The sequence below is a fragment of the Humulus lupulus genome, chromosome X, assembly GCF_963169125.1.
Source record: "Humulus lupulus chromosome X, drHumLupu1.1, whole genome shotgun sequence".
Taxonomy (NCBI): Eukaryota; Viridiplantae; Streptophyta; class Magnoliopsida; order Rosales; family Cannabaceae; genus Humulus; species Humulus lupulus.
In genome coordinates, this window is record NC_084802.1 from 106497827 (window position 1) to 106518243 (window position 20417).

Sequence of the window (20417 nt, forward strand, 5' to 3'; positions counted from 1 at the left end):
AACTAACTCAGAATGGAACGAATTCGTAAACTCTCACCAAAATTTAATAGAAAAATAATTATAAATAAAAATTAGTTGTTGTAAAAGATTCTTAGCTAAAAAATAATCAAGTTACATTTCTCTCCATCTGAATAAGAATTCCAACTAAATTTTATGACAAACAATATCAAGTGTAATTTTACAGGGAAAATATAGTAATTGTAGAAAGGTACATAAATTACAGTAAAATAACTCAAAATAGAAGGAATAATGTGCGTGTATATATGCACAGAGTTTGGAACAAAATTCAATTAAAATGGAGGTTGAGCAGAGCTAACCTGTAGTCCACCTGAAATTAAGTGCACATGGGAATCAATAAATCCAGACACCACCATCATCAGCAATCATTCATGACCATGAAATCACCCAATTTGAGTCATTTTCAAAAATGACTTCGATGAAAAACTTATATCTGCAAAACAAATTTTCAAATAAAAGCGATTCTCTTTCTCTTCCATAGAGCCCTTGTGGCTTTACCATTCTACTAATTTGGGTACTTAACTAAATTATACAAAACTTTTCCACCCTTGATTACCTAATAAAATATGCAAAAACTACAATCAACATTACCAAAAATGCTCTGCTTGCATATGATATTGTTGATGGTGCACTAGAAAACTTGAATCTCTGAGCCTGATCTCTACACATTGAAGAAACAATAAATGTATTAATAGAGTTCAAATTGACCACTAGATTAAGATTGTATCTGCCAACTCAAATTCGGATGAGCGAGTATATAATCTTAACTCTGTAGGGATGAAAGTACACCACAAAATATGGCATTTTCAAGCAAAGCAACCTTGGATTTTTCATCCTCAAAGTTTACGACACTAATGTATGTTTCCTGGCCTAGATACCACGAGTTTAGATAGTCTGTTCGAAGGTTCCACATGCCACTATTGTCTAGAGAAATCAAAATTGCTGTCCAAGCTCTGGGAAAGACCTGTAACCAGTTGAAAAACAATTCTGTAAACAAGACATGATTCACTTCTGAAAGCACTAGTTGTTAATATTATTTAGTTATGTTAGTTTTTCTGCTGAAGAGTTTGTTATATGGTAGTTAGTTTCATAACTACCCCCTCTGTACTACTCATTCTATATATAAATAAATCTCTTGACTAACTCTCTTTAATGAGTTCAATTTTGGCACCATGAAAGCTGAGAAAAAAAACTAGTCCATGCACTATTTTGCTGATCCCAGGAAACATCATTGTCATGACAAGAATCAAATGGAGGTTTTGCTGATCAAACTATTAAATTCAGTTATAGTTACAAGACAGGAGTACCTGTCTGGTGCTGCGAGCAACCCCATCTCATTTGTTGTAAGTGTTTCACTGTTTTTTGTCCATACTCCAAAATCCATACTATAGAAAAAAAAGAGAAATTGTCCAACTCGTGTTCCTGACTTTTCCAATTTCAAAACAAGATAAAATGCAAACGAAAAAAAAAAAACAGAAGCAAAAGCTCACCCCACTACAAAAAATGCATAGCCATCCAAATGGTAGTTCAGAACAGTGGTGTCGTTGTTCTAGAGGATGATTTCCATGAAACCCCTATAAGTACCATTAATTAGAGATGTATCAACCTTGGGAGGTCTATTCATAATTTTATTAGGGAAATCAAGCTTGTAAACTCCTGGAATCTTAAACTGTTCAGTAAGCTTCAAGGGTGTTGAAGGCAGTAAGTATGAAATGTCATTGAGGGTAGTACGCCACTTTTCATTTATAAGTTTTGGTGGTTTGTTGGTGATCAGATAGAAATATGTAATGGTAATTTGACCATATTTGATGGATCCTTGTGGGTTTGGACGAGCAACACCAGCAGAGACATTCCATCTAGGATTGCACCACCATGACCAAAGTGTAATACTAATCAGTCCAGAATCAAGTGAAGAAAAAAAAAGACTAAGGGAACCAAAAGTAAATTTCTATTAAATCATAAGCCAGTTCAATAATAATAATCAATGGTAAGTGTTATCCCCAAAAATTGGAGATCAATGACGTGGCAATAAAGGTGACAAGTGGCAGTGCATGGTCAGTAAAAGACAGATTAATAGTCAATAAATACATTGACTCCTCAGAGTTGTGATAAAGTGACCCGGTAGACTGGTGAAGAGTTTGGACTGCTTGAAAGATGTCATAACCAAGCCAAGTGCATCCTAGGAGATCCCAAGGGTGTGGTCCGAGGAGACCCCAAGGGGGTGGTCCTAGGAGAGCTAAGGAGAGTGCATCATAGGAGAACTAAGGAGAGTGCATCCTAGGAGATCCCAAGGATGTGGTCCTAGGAGAGCTAAGGAGAGTGCATCCTAGGAGAACTAAGGAGAGTGCATCCTAGGAGATCCCAAGGATGTGGTCCGAGGAGAGCCCAAGGGACTTTGGTCCGAGGAGAACCCAAGAGAGTGGTCCTAGGAGACCCCAAGAGAGTGGTCCTAGGAGACCCCAAGGATGTGGTCCGAGGAGAGCCCAAGAATTTGGTCTTTATACATATGTCCAACAAGTGCATGGTTGCCCAAATAAAAGAGTGCCAAGTTAGAGGAGAGATATGGCATGCTAGAGGAGAGTGCCATGTTAGAGGAGAGGAGTGCATGTCCGACCCACAAAAACATGTCCTACCACCATGCACCTGTCTGACCAGCACTTGCATGGGTGGTCAGTAGGAGGTGGATCAACTAGCTAGAGGAGGACTAAGTCAAGATTCCCAAAAACAACTTCAACAAGATATGCGGGAATATCTCATTCTTCCCACAAATGGGGGGTTTGTTACATTTTGAATGTTTTTTTAATTTAAATGTAATAAATATAATAAAATATCCCGGTTCTAGGAGATACCGTATGTATGACCCTAAGCCTATAAATAGAGGGCTTATGGGATTAGAGAGGGGCTTCTGCTTCTTCTTTCTAGAGAGAGAAAATTTGGGTCTGAGTATTCTAGAGAGAGAAAGTGCTGATATTTGAAAGGATTCTTGTATTTTTGCAATCTGTACTGAAGAAACTCAGTTCGCTCAGTCCATCTGATCTTGAGTACAGATCTATAATCACAACTCTAAGTGGATTAGGCTATTACCAACATATTGGGGCTGAAGCACTATAAAAATTGCTGTGTTATTTATTTTCTATTCAAAACCCATCTGTGTCGTTTTATTTTCTCTTGAAGGTTTGTCGTTTTTGACGTTCTCACGTAGTTGGCCAAAAACGCGATCAACAGTAAGTATTATTGGGCTATTGGATACATATTTATTTGGCACCTCTTCACTTTAAAGAAATAGATTTTAAGCACTTGAAATAGATTATTTTTAGCCTAGATTGTAATATTAAAATACTCAGCTACAACCTTATCGATCTTGCTTGATTCATTGAGAAATAGGGGTCCAAATCATTAGGAGGATCAGGGAGAGGACTTGACGTAGGCCCCTGAGAGTTTGAGTAGTGCAAAACAGCAACTCCATTTACTCGAGTCCAAGAAGATGAATTGACAAAACAAGGGCTGGCAACAATGTAATAGTCACTACTGGCATTTTGATCCATTGTTACCAAGAATGAATATGACTGACCCACATGTATGTCCATGTTTGAGTAGTTCTGCTGAACTGTTTATGATCCTTCAGTCTCGACAAGAAGTAAGTTGTGGTTTTGTATCCTGAAATTCAAGCTAGTTAAGATACCGACATTATGTACACATAGACGGTATGTTTTTCCTGTTCAAGACAAAGTTACAATGAGATTGACAGCCTACCTTCATTAATCAATTTAACAGTCATAACTAAACCTGATGTTGCGATAATTTTTGCTATGCAAGTGCACACAGTCGCAAATTCGTAATAAAATGGTAAAACCAAGTATCGTCCTCAAGGACTGATTTATCAATTACCAGTCAATTAATTTCTTGTTCTATTTGATGAATTGAAATTCTTGATTTTTGTAAAATACAGCAAAAGAAACAATAAAGTGCAGAAATAATAATCGAAAATGAAATAGAATAATAACTAATAGTAAAACTTTTAATTTAATCACTGAGAAACAATTAGGATATTCAATCTCATCAACTATCCTCCCTATTATTCCCTAATGCAAAGTGTGAATTCTTCTTATTTTTACCTAATTCAATTAACAAGTTGATACAGCAGCCTATAATCATACTATGAATTATAAACTCAACCTAGGTGACAATTCCCTATATTTCTATGGTAAATTGAACCACAAAGGTAGCATTAATCTCAATCAACTTAATAACAGTTACACAATTAATTCAGATACTTTCGTTCTAAATTAAAATTATGTCCAATATAACCACAGCAGAATTAAATCTCACTTCTCAGATTTTGACTTAATAACATATATATCTGACTAAAGATGGCCAATCAATAATCAATCTATAAGAACAGGTCATATGGAATTGAAGAAGATTGAGAAGAAAGAAATTAAAATTGCATTAGGTCATAACAGAGATTCAAGTGATTCAATTGAACATCCTAAACAGAAAATTAGTTCATAGTCATAGTACTAATCACAACAAAAACTAAAGATAACATCAGGAAGAAAAACATGTAAAAATACTCTAAGCTTGAGCCTTCAAAACCAGAACTTCTCCCTTCGTCCGTACGTCCGTTTTTCTTCTCCTTTTCGTCATTTAAAACCTAGGATTTCAGATTTTTAAAGAGGCGGGCCGCGGCTCTACATACACTATGCCGCGGCCCGTGTCATAATTCCTGGGCAGAAGATCCTCTCAATGCCGCGGCCCTCTGAAGCCATGCCGCGGCCCGCATCAACGATTTCTGGGCAGAGTGCCCATCTATGCCGCAGCTCTCCCTAGCCATGCCGCGGCCCGAGGATTTCCTTAAAAGCATTGCTTCTGTTTCCCATCTAGTCGCGGCTCCACTTTGCTCATGCCGTGGCTCTTAAGGGATTTCTCAATTCTTCAAGTTTTCATCCCAAAATTTCACCAACACTTCCAAATTGTGTTGAGAACCATTCTTTATCAAAATATGATGGAAAACTCGGTTATTTCTTCCCTTTCTTTGGCATTTTCTTCCACATGCTCAATTCTTCCTGACATTCACAAAGACAAACAAACAAAGCATAAACCCGTGCTAAATGAAGGAAAAACGAAATAAAAGACTACTAAAAACATCACCAAAACATGATAAAAACTAGACTCAACACCTGACATAGCCAAAAAGAAAAACGAAAAAAGAGGCATACTATTTACTTTTTACCTGACATATGCTAATGGCACACGAACATTATACCATGTAATAAGCAATGGCTCATCGAGGTTATTTTTGACATTAACAATAACATTCCAGTTGGTAGTGACGTTGAGAATCGGTCTTGGAAACTGCCCATTTATCCCAATAACCTAGAATAAACAACCAATGTCATTTTATCACTAGCATCAAATGTTTAAGTCTTACACAGTAAAATACTGGAGCAAAAGGAGATAAACAGAGACTTAAAAGGTAATGCTGCTCAAAATGAAGTAAAAGGCCAGATTAATTTCTTGTACTCTTTAAAAAACAGTACGCATAATCAAGTTACCGACACACCTAAATAACCAACAAAAGAAAGAAAACATACCCATGAAAGGAAAATTATTCAAGCAGAAAAAAATGCTATATAGGAATCTCATTTTCAAATTCTTTTTTCCCTATCTTGTAAAAAAAGAAAACACAAAATTCCAGATCTTCTGTGCCACAAAAATTAAAAATAGCTTACAAGGGGGCAGTGCATTCCCACTAAACTCTGTCGAAATATAACCAAGAAAAGAAACTTAAAAGGCATCATACTCTGGCATAAAAAATAAAAAATTAAGCTGGATTTAGACTAACGAGGCATATCTCAATTGGGTACAAAAAAAAAATTAACCAAAAGAGAAAAAGAATTAAAGAATTGCATTATAAAAAAATGAGAGAAATTGAAAGGGAAAGAAAGAACCTTCTGTTTGGGTCCAGGTGGGGAGGCATTGATGTACGAGACAGACCAATCATAGTAGACATAGGGATCACCAACCAAACCAACACTTAACGAACCCAGAAGGAGAATCAAGTAGAACAAGAAGAAGCAAGGACAGGGCAGAGCTGAGGGCATTGGAACCCCCAAAGTCTCAGTCACCGCTTCCATTTTAGCCTTACCCTTATGGGTTTTCTTTATCTTTGGCTAGAAAGAGAGTTCAAGCTTCAGATAATTCTATCAAAGCTAAAAAAAGAGAGACAAAAAGAGAGAAAAAGGGGTTACTTAGCTTTGTTTGCTGCAACGAGTGGTGACATGGAAACAGCAGAAGCAAACTTTGGTGGCAGAGAGAAGGAGAGATGTAATAGACTAATGTAGGAGTGAGTTGAGGCGAGTGAGACTTCGGATACACTGTAGCCGAAGAAGAAAACGGGGGAGCCGAATATAACTTTTACAAGTTATAGGCGGGCTACCAAAGTAAAATACCGCCACTTTTTTCTTTTACCACGTATATATAACTATATCATAATACTTTTTTAGTAGTATTATATTCTTATGTTATGAAAAGGGATATTTGGTGTAGCCACGTAAAAAATCGCTTCTTTTTTGCTTCTTCTGGTATTTTTTTATTGCTCTTCATTTCTAAGTTGACGAAAAACGGAGTCAACAACACCAAACATATCTTAAATCTGTTTTAACATTTAATTACCATTCCGCACGTTAATTAATTTACTTGGTTTAATTAATTTGTAATTACTAAAAACGTAATTTCAATTCTCAATATGTATGCATATAGATGATTGTATACTATAATGTCATTCATACTTCTTGGCATATATATATACATACATATGTATGTGATTTTATTAAGCTTATACATTGGGTGTTGTTAATGTAAACAATAGATTTGTCTATATATAATTTGTTCTTTGATGTGTTACTTTCATGAATTTAGCAAACATAATTATATCTCAATTTATATTTAAAATGAGGTGTCTATTATGTGTTTTGTGGAATGATATATTCATTGATATGAGTCTTGGGTCAAATATCTTTATTTATATTGCTTTTTCTATATGCATGATTCATGAATATGTCTTATATATTTGTTGGATTAAAATAAAAGTACTTGTTAGTGAAGATGGAGTTAATCCGGTAAAGAACACAGGCATAGTAGTTATATTCTTTAGAAAATTCATGCATATGTGCTTTCTAGATATGTTACAACACTTTTATTTGAAGTGGGATATAGAATTGCCTGTAACATGTGAACCTTAGTGAATTTCTTTAAATTGAAGTTAAGTGTTATTTGTTTATAGAAAATGTGATATAGAACTATATATATATACATTTCTAAGTTTAAGATATGAATTATGTTATGTACTTCTATAAGAGTTAAATGAACTATGGATGCAAAATATTTGGATCACACAACTAGTACCACTGAGTAAAGAACATTTCACAAGCAGAGACTTAAATAGAATGGAAATGAGGTAACTAAAGTACTCAACGGCAACACAAAATTATATGCTATATGAGAGTCTATTATGTGTTTATTTCTCTATTCTTTATTAGAAAGCATGATCACTAGTATTTCATCATCAGTTCACATGCATGACATTTATATAGTGATATGATCGTTAGTATATGAAATGAGTCCATGCATGAGATTATGTGAATTAGTAATGAAATGTGTAAATAAGTTTTATGCAGTGTTTAAGCAAAATAAGAATGTTATGCTAGGTGGTGCCACTGTTTCAAGAAGGTGAGTTAGTAAGTAAGCCTATAAACAGGCTCAGAATGGCAACCCATTAGTGTGGGCCAGGTTCGAGTGAACCAATAATAAATTTGTCGTATTTTAGCTTCCTTCTCCACTATAAGATATGTTATGAAACACCATAGTGTGAGGACACCTTATAGTCTTGATCTCGATGGGGAAACGATAAAATAAGGTTTAGTAACACTCCCCTCCGCAATGATAGCTAGCCAGAGAAGTCCACATGGTTTTTATACGTTGAGCAAGCCCTACAGGCATTCCCAATAGAACAGTATGCATGGGATAAGGGGCCCAAAATTAATAAAGGAGACTTGGAAAAAAAAAGAAAAGATGAAAAGAAAAATTGCATAATGTGATCATCTGGCATTGCATGCATTGCTTTACTTAGTGAACTTTAGCTTATAGTAATCTTGTGTTGCAAGTAAAGCAATAGATATAAGTAGATGAATGAGTGAGTTGGCGCACATAGTCTTGACCCTGGTAATGTACATATATCCATTGACCATGTGGTGGGTCCATGTTTTACTTTTAATATGTTTATATAGCCCTTTGTGAAAACATGCCTTTTCTTTTCGCTTGGCGAGGCTTTTGTACTGTAGGGTGAGAAAAGATTGCCACTCTATGTATAGAATATCAAAAGAAGGAGTACCGTGAAGTCTTAAGTTCTAAAAAAAAGTTTAGATTAGCCATAAATTTTAACAGGTGACATAAAAATAAGTCAAATAAGTAATGTCTCAATCAACGAGAATCTACCATATTCTTACTAGTATTAAAGTAGAATGTGGACATTACAACATTCATCAAGAAATATGCGAAGTTTTCCATTTAGAAAGGAAAATTGTTATTCTCCTAACTCCGGAGATCTAAGGCTGATAACCTTTTATGTTATGAGATGTTATAAATTTGACTTTATGTTATGATATGATATGTGTAATGACCCAAAAATATTAACACTAATTTTGAGGAAATTAAACAATATTTACTTTAAAACATATAATTTTTTTAATACGTTATGTGTGCACATACTAAAAATATTTACATTAAAAACATAAAAGTACTGTGTTGACAAAAATAGTATAAACATAATTAAAAATTGTAATTTCAAAAGTGCAGACTCCCTAGAGGTTGGGCCATATGTACATCTTCGCTAGCAGACCCAGTGCTCATTGTCCCAACTTTTCTTTGTCCTTAACTACAACATAAACAACTAGGTAAGCAATAGTGCTTAGTAAAATCAATCTGACAAAACAGAGCAAAAAATAAATAACATGAACCAATGACGAAGTCATTGTTTGCTCACTAGATAACTTACACACTTAGGGTTTCGGATAAATTCGAGCCCTAATCAAACAATTCAAGAACGCCTAAGTTTCCTAGTGGTATGACTTGACCATAATCAACAAAACATAAACCCTGTTGGTTGTTGATCATGTGATTGACAGTGCAGCGAAAGCATGTGATAACATTTAAATGCAATAATAATGATTATTAAAGCGCAGGATCTTTCTAGATGCAACACGTAGAACACAAGGAGAAATGCATCTGTTGTCTTGTTTTCTCTCTTGATGGGAACCATAACTAGAATGGGATATTTCTCATGCAACATGAATCTGAAAAAAATAGAAAATTACAAATACATTTTCTAGATGAAGAACACGTGTAGATCGAATAACGTCTTAGCCACCTAACCCACCATCATCAGTACTATGGCTCACATAAAGAGAAGGAGACAAGTGAATGTCTATGCTATTTGGCAGGATACTCAGGAACACATTTTTTATTCTAAACACATGAGAGAGTGTTCTCTCATGGAAAATAACATGAAATGCATCTGTTGTCTTATTTCCTCTCTTGATGTTATGTTCTATTCATATAACAATATAAAGAAGGTCGAGCCCTAATCTCCTTGGGTCTATGCGTGGGGCTCAATCCATTTGGACTATGGTTGGCGCCAACTATAGGGCTATGAGTCCTGTGGTATTTTATCTCTATAAAATACTATTTGTTGGGCCTTTATCATATTACTTTATGTAGTATACAATTATACCACAAAATTAAATAAGATTAATATAAAATAATTTCCCAAAATTATTAAAATAATTTTGTTTGTCATTAAATATTATTTCACAAATAATATTAATTTGTGAGATTAAAAATAATACTTTATTATTTTTAATTATTTTATTTTAATACCAAAATCCTACCTCTATTTTATCGAGCTAGTACATGAACCATATGAACCCGTAGTTCTAAGTTCCAATAATTTAATTAATTTAACTAACTCTTAGTTCCATTAATTAATTTATTAACTATCAATTATTCCACTAGAAATTCATAGTTGAACTCTCAAAACTACAGTCTTATATTATTAGAAGCTATAACTATAAAGTCGTCCATTGATTTAGTCATTGCATGAGTTCTGACCATCTGCTAGTGGCTCATAATTAAAGTTAGGTCTTAATGTGTGTTAACCTGTCTAATTATGTCTTTATCAATTAGTTTCATTTATCCTCTAATAAATATTATTCTATAAATTTAATTATATAATAAAATTTAGGGTATCTAACAGAAATTGAATGCACTATATTTAAGCCCTGCATCAACACTAAAACGAACAACTATGGAGCAGATTCCATATTTGTATAGTATGCTCCCAACCACTTGTAGTTCTTTGACTCGAAGATATCAAGAATTCGATCATAAGAATATTGAACCTTACCCGATAAGTACAAAGTTGTCAAAGCACAAATAGGAGTTCATTACTCACTTCAGGATTGAGGTCAAGTGTCAAACGACCATCGTGTCCCAGTCCAATACAATATATATTGTATACGGTACCTCTATCTCTTTGTATCACTACACTTAACAGTCTGGATAAACAACTATGTCTTAAACAGAAGATAGATCGTACTCATAATCTTTATTAAATAAAGCACCTACTTTATTTAGTTAATGTGGATAATTTTTATATTATTATCTTGAATTAAATCATCATGTATATATATCATTATACATATACTTCATTCATGACAACATAATAATATTGGATCTTCATGATAAATGACATGTATAATTAAATACAAATACGAGTGCAAAATATTAACTGTGTTTAATTAATAGTAATCGTTCATAAAAAAAATACGCTTTAAGGGCACAAAATCCAAACAAACCATGCATACAAACTAATCCAGATGAAAAACAAAGATAATATTTAATGATATAATTTGACCCTAGAAGCCGATTCGGGAGTTGCCAAATGTATCATCTAGTATCTCGGCTCAAATTTTAGTGGAGACTCAAGTCTCTGAACTGAAATCTAAATCATGAATCTGTCTTGATGGTAACCATTGGTTACCTAGTGCATCTATATTAAATTAAACAAAACGGAGTTGGTGGATCCACACTAGCTCATCAAGACTTCTGGCTAAATGTCACGGTACCTAACCAGAGCAAATAATAACTTTTCACAATGGAGCATAAGCAGCCCTAGGATCGTTAGACTGCTAAGTTTACCCAGTATACTTATCTTCTGGCAATTTTCACGATCACAAACCGTATTAAAATAATATATCAGAATGGAGCATAAGCACCCTAAGGATCGTTCTAATTCCTAAGTTTATCCAGTATACTTATCTCAAAGCTTCTAGGTGAAACCAAGACAACCAATACACATATCTAACGTGGAGCGTAAGCATCCCTAGTCATTGTCTCCAATAAGCCATCTCTCTAGAAAGCAATGCACTGGTTAATTTGTGCTACAAACATGTTAATAACATACTAACTTACTAGTTGTCCTTTGCTACGCACAGGAAATCTTCCCACAGAGAATCCCACCTTGTTAGCCATCATTGTATCTAGCATACAATGTACTCGGATTAATTATAACATTATAGTATATTATCATTCTACTTTGGGCATTAAGGTCACAATCCAATACCCACTAAGAGTCTTTTCGTCCTTGCAGCCATAACGACATTTTAAGTTTTCGAAAAAATTCCCCTCAACGAGTCTATTAATTTGAAAGTCGATTTCTACAAAATTTCTCATTTTATTTTCACTATCAGACCTAGACAGAATATATGGTTTTGGAAGATTTGAAGCTTTACCAATTACTGTTTCTTTTAATAAACTAAAAAAAAAATACAATACTTTTCGGTAAAATCACTTAAATCATAAACTTTGATAAATTAGGTTAATTTAATTAATTAAGAAATAATTATAAAATACTGATTAGGTTTACTTTTTTTTACGAAAAAATTAAGAGAAAGTTTATTTTATTTTAAAAAGATAGTTTAATCCATTTCTTTGAAAAATTAGGGTTTTGGACCTTATTTTAATTCCTTAAATGAAATTTCATTATGTAATAAAAATATTAAATTTCTAGTATCCAAATTAGCCTTAATAATTATTTAGTATGCTAAAGTTAAATCTATAATTATCAAGATTAAAATGTATTTTCTATGCAAACATTTAGAAAATTTCCCATTTTTCTTCTGAGTATTAACTTTGTTATTTTAAGTTCTAAGTTTCCTACTTTAGAAAATTGTATTTTGACAACTGTCATTCTAAAAATTCCCAAAATTTTTAGAATCAAGTCTTGGTTATTCTAAGAAGTTCCTTACCAAATTTTATACAAAAATACCTATTTCACTTGGTGAAAACTATTTTCAAAGATCCCTCTTAAAAACTGTCTAGGGAAAGACTAATATTTTTCTTAAAATTTAAAAATTTATAAAAATCCATTTGGTTCATTATTTAGGTCTAAAATTTCTTAGGCCTATACTAGAGTATGCAAATATTATTCATTCGAAAAATTAGGTCAATGGAACAAAATTTACTCAGTGAAAAGTGTTCCTAAACATGGTTGTCTAGAAGACATTTTAAACTTCCAGAATTTTTTGCCTAACTTTGAAAAATCATATCTCTTAGCCATTTTAATATTTTTCTTTAAAGCTTTACCAATTGTTTATAAAATACCAAAATAGTGTTTATTCCAAAATCAGCAAAATAAAATACATTATTTTACCCATGGAAATCATTGTCCAAATTCGATTGTTTTTAAAGTTTTTAAAAGTCATTTTCCAAATTGCACACCAATTTTGCAAAGCTCATAACTTGGCCATTTCAAAATCTTTTTGAGCATTTCTATACACTATGAACATATAATATTCCTAAACTATATTATGGAACCTAGAAAATCCATAAACAGTTTCATATAATTTTCGCTCAACCCATTGGAATTCAAGGCTTAAAAATTTTCATACTTAAAATCATAGTTTGTCTATAGAATGTTGGATTTCATCACTAAACCACCATCCAAACATCCATGCATGTCTAACCAGCCAACATATAAGCATTATTATAGTTCCCACAATGAATTTAAACACATCAAATCACTCAAACATGGCATATTATTAAAAAAAATCAAACATAAATATGATGGAGGTGACCATATACCTCTTGTAGACTACTTAGTTGAACATGGATCACCTCTAGCACTTATACTCCTTGCTCAAACCGTAAATCTACATATTTGTTCTCCCGACAAGAACAACAATCAGATTACAAAAGCTAACAAGTGAAACTAAGAGAAGAAACCAACAAAACTCACAACTTCGACAAACAAAAGTCTAGACTTTTACCTTTGGATTTACTAGCTTTGTATAGTTTTCTGTAGCTTCAAACAAGGACCAATCGATATAGTACTGTGTATAGAAGGGAGGAGATGAGAGAATGAGAGTATAAGTGAGGATTTGTGTGAAAAAAATCAGACAACATCAAATAGGTTGACCAGCCATGGCTGGAGAGAAATGAGAGAAAACTTGGACACACAGTTTTGTGAAATTGAATTATTGAGACTTGTTTGCCTTTTTATTTTTTATATGATGTAAAAATGAAAAATGTAAATTGACAAAAATGCTCTTAAGTTTCTTACCACTTAATCCCTAACTAACCAAATGATCTTTCCTGATTAATTTCTAATTAGCTAACTAAACTTACCCTTAATCATGTTCTTCAAGGATGATTACCAAGTTGTAATATTTAACTTAATTCACCAAATTGAATTCATAACTTAGGGTAATTAATTTAAATGAGTCTTTTCATTTATATTAAATGGTCACACTCCTATATTCATGACTCGTGTAATTAAATTAGCCAAAATTATACTTTTAACTAAATGTGCATTTTTCACAAAATTGCATTTTTAAAGATTTTTCATACAAAGACTAAACTTTTTGACAATAATATAAATTAATCCAATATAATGCCCAATAATATTTTCTCATAATTATACTTCTCAAGTAATAATTTATCCATAAATTTACCCGCTTAGGGTTTTCATTTTAATCTGGAATTGAAATGCTCGGTTTGTCACCAAACTATGTTTGTGTAACAATAACTGTAACGCCACGCGTTTTGGGCATGTGGTAATAGAAATTCTATTCGGGATTTTATTCCCATAATATATATCATACTAGGTTACATTGTATTAAGATTTGAAAATCAAGGTTCAAATTAAGATGTGGCATTATTCTAAATTTAATTGACTTTTTGTCAAACTAAGAATATCGATCTCGGACCGAAACAAATACCATACACAGGTAATATCTCGGATAATAAAAATTGGAAAATAAATAATTATGGGGAAAATATTTACTTTGGGCATAAGAGTATTAAGAATTCTATGAGAGAATTTTAAACAAAATTCTTAGGAAAATCTTAATGTGTATTTGAGAAAAAGTGCTTATTTGGCCTTATTGGTTAGACAAATTAAAATGGTTTCCACAGATGCTATAAGGGTACTTTGATGACATTTTGGGTGGCTATGTTTAAATTTTATCATGTTTCAATGGGCTATAGGTTTATACCACTCTTGGGCCTCATTTTTTTGTCTCAACCACCCCTTAAGTGGACTTTCAGGCATATTTCAAAATGCATTCATGCCAAAATCCGAGATGCACTATAGTTTTAGGTTCTTAAGTTAATTATTTAAATCAAAGTGGAAAAATTAAGGGATCGTTAGTAGTGGTTAAGTGTATGAGGCTAATGGCATGTTGTAGTCAACTGTAGATAGTGTCTTGTGACACCTGTTGAGCTTAGAAAGCCACTCCACCCCAACCCACATAAAATCACACATCCTCTCAATTGGCAGAAACCTTACTCCCTCTTTCCCTCTCATTTCTTTCAATCAAACTCTGAAAAATTTAGAGCACTATCCTCTCTCTCTCCCTCTCAATTTTTTCTCTCTCTCTCTCTCTTGCATCCTCAATGAAACATCCATGGAAGCTTGAGAAACCAAGTTTCAAGGTGAGTTCTTGTACCCCTTCTTCTTGTTCTTCTCTATGTTGAAGCCTAGGGCTCCATTTGTGCATTATTATCTCTGATTTCTAACCATTTTTAATCATGGTTTTAAGGTCTAGAAACCTAGAGAAACTAAGGAAAAACTCTAGTGAACTTTCGTTTATGTTTTGTACAAGCTTAGGAAATATGTTTTGTATGAGTGTGTCATGTGCTATATTCTTCTTTTGCCCTGTAATATTATTGTTAGGATGTATGGTTTATGCATGCATGGTGGTAGAGTTTGTTGTAAGTTTGGAATCCAAAGTTCCACTAAGTTGTATGATCTTATGCTTGCTGCAAAAAATTTGGACTTGACTTCCAAAGGGTCAAGCACTGCCATAACGAATTATTTCATAAAACTAAACTCTATAAATCAATTTTATAGGAAGAGTACATGATTTTAGGCTTTTAAAATGCTAAAAACTATTTTTTATGCTAGGATTTATGCATGTTTTGGGAAACTTGCACAAATCTAGAAAAAATGTTGGCAGACGGGATTCACGAATTTTGGGCAGTGTGTTAAGTGGGTAAATCAACATATTTTCGAATGAAATTTTGTGGAAATGTTTAAATTTGGAAATTTTCATGGAAATATTATTAACATATTGGGAGTTATAAAATTTTTAATTTCACAAGAAATCTGGAAAAAAAAACATTTTTGATCAGTTTGGCCCTTGTAATTTGGAAAAACGTTTGAGTAGGCAAAATTAAATATTTTGGTTTGATTTTCAAACTGAACACCTTCTGTTGATTGATAATAAAACTTGAAAAGTTTCATAGAAAGATAATAGGAATTATATCCTTCTAAATTTAAAATAAAATATAAGATTTTGAAATAAAACCTTGTAGGAAGAAACCTTGGTGAACATTTTTCACCAAGAAAAAATTATCGTTTTGGCCTATTTTTTCTCAACGATATTTTTAGCATAACATAATTTAGACCTAATAAAAATCAGATAAAAATACCAAGTCGAGGGAATTTTATATGTCTCCAAAGTTAAGGAAAAATTTTGATTTCAAAATAAAACAGTTTCAGACCATACTTTTTGGTGACAACTTTCACCTAGTTAAAATGTATATTTTTGTCTAAAAATTGGTTTGAAATTTTGTGGGATATCCAAGAATGGCTCTACAAAATATTAGAGTTTTTAGTCACTTAGATTTCATGTTATATCCTCCCAAATTTGAGAATTCGTGAGGAGGTAATGTTAGAATATTTATTTATTTGGTATATAAAATCAATTTGTTACAACTAATTGATTTAATATATTAAAGTCCATATTTAATTTATTGGCAAAATATTCTAATTAATGGTCAACATTATTTGTTACCTGATTTTGTTGTTACCCGATTTTTCATATCCCAACTGATTGAGAAAATATCTCAATCTGTGGCAGAGACTCTGATGGTAGGTCTCACTCTATAAATATAGAGTACCGGTCCCCAAGCTCACTACTCATTCTGACTTTCAGTAACTCCATCTAAAAGAGCTAGTGAGAGCTTGGAAGCCCGTGTACTCGCTCTAACCTCTGTTTCTTTTCTTTTGTAGATCTAAAGCTAGATTGAGGTTATCAATTGCAATGGTTGGAGGTATACAATATTTGATCATCTTTTTGTATATATTCATTCTATATATTAATTCTGCCTACATGTAATAGGATTGTTCATATGCCTATATTTCATTTTAATCTAACATTTGGTATCAGTTGCCAGTTTAATCTCTGCCTTGTTAATTTTGTATGCATATATACACATATTTTTGTTATGATTTATAGATGTGCCTATGTCTTCATCTATACACATATATTATATATTCGTGTATATAGTTTCATATATTTTTTTAGTTGGCCATATTCATAACATTTTTTTTTCATTTTGATCGAGAGTTTTAATGCCTCATATTTTTTGAATTTTTGTTTCAAAACTAATTTTCCACATAAGTACCATTAGAAATCCTTCAGATTATTTTTTCTAATGATCTATATTTCCAAATCAAGTTTTGAGAATCCAAAATCAGTTTTGAAACCTTCATGTACCCGATAATGGCCAAAAGTTTTCTTTGATATTAAAGTTCGGTTTCTATTTGTTTTTTAAGCAATAAAACATCATGAATCTCTTTAAACATTGTTTTAGATTCATTATGGGCGAAAATATATGAATTTGGATGTAAAAAACGTTGTTTTCATTCGGTTTTTTTCGTTCGGACCCGTTTATGGCCGATTTTATTTTTTGAAATTCAAGCCCGATTTTAGTTATTTTTTTATGCAAAATAATCCCATGAATCTCTACATATAAGGTTTTCTAATTGATCTGGGCTTTAAAATCTTTAAAATGGACGTCAAAATGGGGTTTTCCAGTCGGGTTTGGAGACCGGGTCCCGTGACCCGTTTGTAGGAAACCGGGTCAAAACGACCCGGATGGCTGAAGAAGACGACATAAACGACATGTCGTTTCCCACCTACAGCACCACAAACGACCCGTCGTTTGACGGGTTATTCGACGATCTAAGGGGAAAACGTTTTCCCCGTGGCAGATTTAAAAAAAAAATAGATGAAAATTACGAAAATTAATTTTTTGATTTATTTTGAAATTTTGTTATTTTCTTCATTTTAATGCTTATTTAGACAATAAATTTTATTTTTTAATTCTTTTGCCAATTTAATTAAAACATATCATTTTGGTATATTATATATTTAGAAATTAATTAAAATGTGTAATTACTTGATTTTGGTGTATTTATTGCATGATATATTTCTTGTATTCATGCAATATTAAATGATTGTCTTTTAAGAATGTAATTACTTTTTACAATTAAGTTTGTGCAATTATTTTATTAATTCACCAAATCAGTAAATGATTTATTATCTTATTTAGCATGATTTTTTCTGCCATTAAGTATATATATGGAATTATTGTATTTATTTTCGTACATATATTTAATTATACTAATTTGTATAATTATCTTTAATTTTATCTGTATGACTTTATAATTTTAAATACATTGTATATTCCATAATTTTGCTATATATATTTAGATTATATTCAAACATTAAGATAGGTTGAATAATATTTAGCATATTAATATTCATAATTTATTCATAAAATATTCATAAAACATTTAGGGTGAATAAAATTATGAATAATTCATAAACAATTTTGTGGTTGACATAAGAACGCATGAAACTGAGACAAATACTCAATCTCGAACGGTTTTTAATGATCTTCGGATGACCACACTAAGAGCACTACTCTCTGTGATTGCCTATTATGTTATAACGAAATTGTTCTTAGGTCTTCCTAGAGCCTAAAACATAATGCCTAGTGAACCTTATAATTTTACATAATTAGGGAGTAGCCACAGCATCTTTAATTATATAAAATTATATATTAATTTGAAAGGATCACATAATGGACATAAATTGTGATTAATTAAATAGATATAATAATTTTACCCCACAAGGATTTTATTATATTTATATAAATAATTAGGATAATATATTAAATTAATTTTCTTAATTTACCCACAGGAGTTATGATAATTAATTTAATAGTTTTATCATAAAGTTTAATAAAGATAGAAGTATCAAACCTTAATTTAGCCTAAAATAATTCGTTTGAATAATCTATCATTCTTTACATCCAATTTTATTAAATTAAAAATTTAGCCCACAGGCAATTTTTGTTTAATAAAATTTAATCATTCAGCATGATATACATTGGTAAAACATGACTTCATTAAGCTTCAATCTTCAAAATCTAAGTTTGTAATCCTATTCATGCAGCTTCTTCATCATCCTCTAGTTTCGCTGAAATCCTTACCGAAATTCCTGAGCTTAGGGGTGATAATTTCAAAATCTGGAAGGAACGAGTTCTTCTTCATTTAGGATGCACTGACATGGACTACGCAATAAGGAAGGATAAACCTCCTGCAATCACTACGACTAGCACTGCAGCTCAGATCGTACTATATGAAAAATGGGAGCGGTCCAATCGCCTCAGCATCATGTTCATCATGTCCAAGTTCCCTCTGGGAATGCATGGATCGGTAGAGCAACCTGAGAAAGTCAAAGACTTGATCAAACTGATCGATGAGCAGGTCAACACTTCGGACAAACCACTTTACAACAACCTCATCCACCAGTTCTTATCCACAAAACTCACTGGTGTCAAAGGATTTAGAGAACATATTTCAAAGATGAGGGACATATCTGCTCAACTGAAGAAACTCGATGTAGTCATTCCTGAAACCTTCCTAGTCCACTACATCCTTAACCATCTTCCACCTCAATACGGGCCTTTCAAAATTTCCTACAACACACATAAGGACAAATGGAGTATCAATGAACTGATAACCATGTGTGCTCAAGAAGAAGCAAGGCTCCTGCAGGAACAAGGTGAAAGTGCTCACATGGCCACCCAAGGCAAGAAACATAAACCATCCACGAAGGACAAGGGGAAAAATAAAGTGCCTCCCCAAGGCGATATAAAGAAGGATTCCATCAAGTGTTTCTTCTGCAAAAAGAAGGGACATGCAAAAAAGTAATGCGCCAAGTTTAAGAAATGGATGGATGACAAAGGTAATCCAATTTCATTCGTATGTTATGAATCTAATATGGCTAATGTTAATATTAACACATGGTGGATTGATTATGGATCAACAATTCACATTTCAAATTCCTTGCAGGGTTTACAAAACCTAAAGAAGCCAGTGGGAAGTGAGCAAAGCATCTTATCCGGAAACAAGATGGGCTCACATGTGGAGGCTATTGGAACGTGAAATTTAGTTTTAAGTAGCGGTTTTGTTTTAAAGTTAGAAAAGACATTTTATGTACCAAGTTTCTCTAGAAACTTGATTTCCGTTTCAAGACTTGTACCTTTTGGTTTTTCCTTTACATTTTTAGACAAATCTTTTATTTTTTATAATAAATCTGAATGTGTTGGAAATGGTATTTTGTCTGATGGCCTTTACTGCCTTAATTTACAAAACAATACCGCTTATAATATTGTGCACATTCACGCTGGCAATAAAATATGTGTTATGAATGAGAATTCCTCTACATTATGGCACCGGAGATTGGGACATATCTCCATTGATAGAATTAGAAGGTTAGTAAAAGATGGGGTACTCAATACCTTAGATTTTACTGATTTTGATACTTGTGTGGATTGCATTAAGGGAAAGCATACCTCCAAGTCTAAGAAAAGTGGTGTCCATAGGAGTTCCGACCTATTAGAAATCATACATACTAATATATGTAGTCCAGGCATGGACACATATGGTCAGAAATACTTCATCTCTTTCATAGATAATTACT

The 20417-nt window shown here is 32.6% G+C and overlaps 1 pseudogene; it reads right to left on the bottom strand.

The window, feature by feature from the left end:
- Nucleotides 1–570: 570 nt before the first annotated feature.
- LOC133806129 (monocopper oxidase-like protein SKS1) lies at nucleotides 571–6155 on the bottom strand (annotated as a pseudogene).
- Between the last annotated feature and the right edge of the window lie 14262 nt (nucleotides 6156–20417).